Source organism: Alexandromys fortis, unplaced genomic scaffold (genome assembly GCF_014885135.2).
Source record: "Alexandromys fortis isolate MF-2015 unplaced genomic scaffold, M_Fortis_MF-2015_v1.1 scaffold_407, whole genome shotgun sequence".
NCBI lineage: Eukaryota > Metazoa > Chordata > Mammalia > Rodentia > Cricetidae > Alexandromys > Alexandromys fortis.
In genome coordinates this window covers 10,427-13,542 of record NW_026068301.1, presented here as the reverse complement: position 1 = coordinate 13,542, position 3,116 = coordinate 10,427, and positions in this window count along the sequence as shown.

Genomic DNA, 3,116 nt, shown 5'->3' with positions numbered 1-3,116 from the left:
AAAAAAAAAAAAAAAAAAAAAAAAAAACTTTAAGAAAAAACTGAGTCAAAATGGGCAGGAATGTGTAGGGGTAGCTTAGCACACACGGACCCCACTGAGAAATATTTGCAAGCACATTCATTTCCAAACAGAACAGCTATCACCTAGAGCTATAATTTCATAAAGTTTCATTCACACCACTCTCTAATCAAAGAAAACAATTCATTCCAATCTTGCCTTCATAATAGCCTCAAGTATGGCCAAGTACATCAAAATAGAGAGACCAACATAGGAGTAGTTAACCAATCTAGCCTACAACTGACTTTGTGTAGTAAAAATATTATTTGAAAAATAAAAAGATGTCCTTGCAATGCTGAAGCATACATGGGAAGCCTGTTTATGGCAGTTTTGTGGAACTTGTCTATATTGGGTTTCAAGGTCTAAATTGATGAGGGTGACTAATCAGGTCACTTCCTCAAGATTGCACCAGATCTCATTACAGATGGTTGTTAGTCACAGTGTGGTTGCTTGGAATTGAACTCAGGACATTAAGAGTAGCGGGCTATGCCCTTAACTGTTGTGCTACCTCTCCATTTTATGGAAATCATCTTATATATTGTCTTATTCATATGCATGGTTTAACATGCATATTATTACAATCAAATGCATCAGGGCAAAAGGACATTAACACTGAACAAAGCAATTCATTAAAAACAGACAACCAAATATATCAGACTTTTCAGCAACCAATACCACCTCCTTCTGGATAAAATATCTATTGAGAAAATTTTATGCAGACTCTGCTCCCTGTGATAGTGTTTTTCTACTGTTCTTCATTTTGATTATGAATATAATTCATTCTTGCTTTGCTATATGTGTGCTTCTTCCTTTCTTTGAATAAGACACCAAGTACCTAAGAGCCACAGGTACAAACAAATCACAGGAAATATTAGTGAGGGCAGTGGAAAGAAGTAAACAAGGATCAAGGCAAAACAGTATTTGCTGCTTCCAGAATTTTAAAATTTGAAATTTCTAACAAAATAGTATTCTACTTGAGCTTAGGAGGATGCAAAGAGGTGGTATTTTCCCAATGCTATGATACAATTATATTGAGTCTGTGAGAAAGAGGGAAAAGTTAACATGAATCAGCAAACTGTAGCTTTTCAATCCAGATGTTTCCTTTCTACATATTTCTGAGATATGGAGACATTTTTTGGAGTGTCTATAAATAAACAGTGCAGTATTTTCATCATTTGCTACCTCTTCCCACTTCAAGATCTCTCATGTCTTTCCACTACTTCCTTCAAAATTCATAATGTGCACGAGCATACTCAAGATATATATGCTTCTGAAGATGCCCATGGTCATATCAGTGTAGCAACAGATGGCAGTTGACTTCTGGGTGTCAGTCCACCAAAACAAATCCATTTTGGGTGAATGTGGGATAGGAAAGAACTTGGGAGCACAGAGTTCAGAATGGATTTTGCTTCTGCTGTGCATTTACATGTTTTCTTCTGCTATCTTTCTCTGATGACTGGCATGGTGTTAATAGGAGTAAAGAGATGCTCACTGCCGGCAATGTAGTATGTATATCTCTTGGAAACATCTCATTCTCCTGGGAATTTTTACTGTCCCTTAATATGAAGATGATTCCTTCCTAAGCTACATTGTCTAATTGATAATAATGTTAGTTTATACAGAGTTTTGATGAATAAAAATAAATACAAGTGTATGTTGCACATTTAATGCCTATGAATTTCACCTATGGAGCTGCATAGATCACAGCTCAATTTAAGGATTAAGAAAAAACAATCATATGCAATTAAATCTTACTATGTGTTCACAAAATATAGCAGTGTCTCACTCATTTCCGGTCTTAAAGTAATGGAGCCTGAAGTTGCCTCTACTGATTATTAGAGCTGTGATTATGAGGTAAACCTATGGAACAATTACCAATCTAGTTGCTTCAATGAAACATATGAATCTACTAAATAATGTTGTAAAATCAGTGTTTTTCCTCACATAACATTAGGAATTTTGATTACATTGTAAATATCAAACTTTCCTTGAATTTGCTATATTTCAATCACTCAATGTTAATGCATACCTTGTGATTAAGGGCTTTTTAATGAAGAAGAGTATATGAATCAGTGATAGTTTAAAAGGTTGCTTTGATCATTATACATGCAGAGCACAAAATCACCAGCTGGTTTTGTAAAAGACTGGGTGATTTCAAATGATCACTTAACTTGTTCAGCTACTGTGGTTCAAAGAGTTGGCTACTGCAAAGTTGTCTATTGGGAGAAATGAAGCTGCCCCAATAGACATAATACAGAAATCACTGATTCATACATAAACCCCTCCTGAAATTTGTTCTGTAGTTCATAAGAAATGTTCTCTAAAACAAACAGCAGTATAGGTTTGAGATTTTGGGGGTTTTCACAATTCAAATTAACATGTCTATTGTTGTTTTTTTTTTTTAATTTATGTCCCCTAATTTAGTAGTCAATTTAATGAGCACATGTGGTGTAACTTCTAACACTCAGAGAAGTAACCTCACAATAAACTTCCTATCCTTTGATTTTGCAATCATTCTACTCTCTCTACTGCAATGACCTCTGAGACTTTGGGTGTTGGAGAGTAAAACTTTGAGTCTGTGTTTACAACTTTAAATTTTAATTGGTTGTAGTTTTCTGTTAAGGTCTCCCCATGTTTCAAAGAAGTTTGTCCTTGATGCAGGGACAAGAACAATAAACAGCTAAGGAATGTTCCCTGTGGGAGAAATCTTCCTAAGGAAGATTACTGCAATTAGTTAGGTGATATCAAATAATCATTCCAAAACTATCCACAAAAGCAGTGTGATAAAGAGTGTGCAAGTTATGTTTATGTATTTAGGAATATAGGTCAATAAGAGTATATATGCACATGTATGCACACATATATTTTTATAACAATAGAAGAATAAAGGTGGTGGCTTTAATAAAGAACAAGGAGTTATACAGGAGAGTTTAGAGGAAAGGAAGGGAAGGGAGAAATATTGTAATTATATTATAATTTGGCAATGACAGGGAAAGACCTGCAGATGGCAGACAAACCTTACTAAAGGTGGAATATCTATGTTAGTACCACTTAGAAAA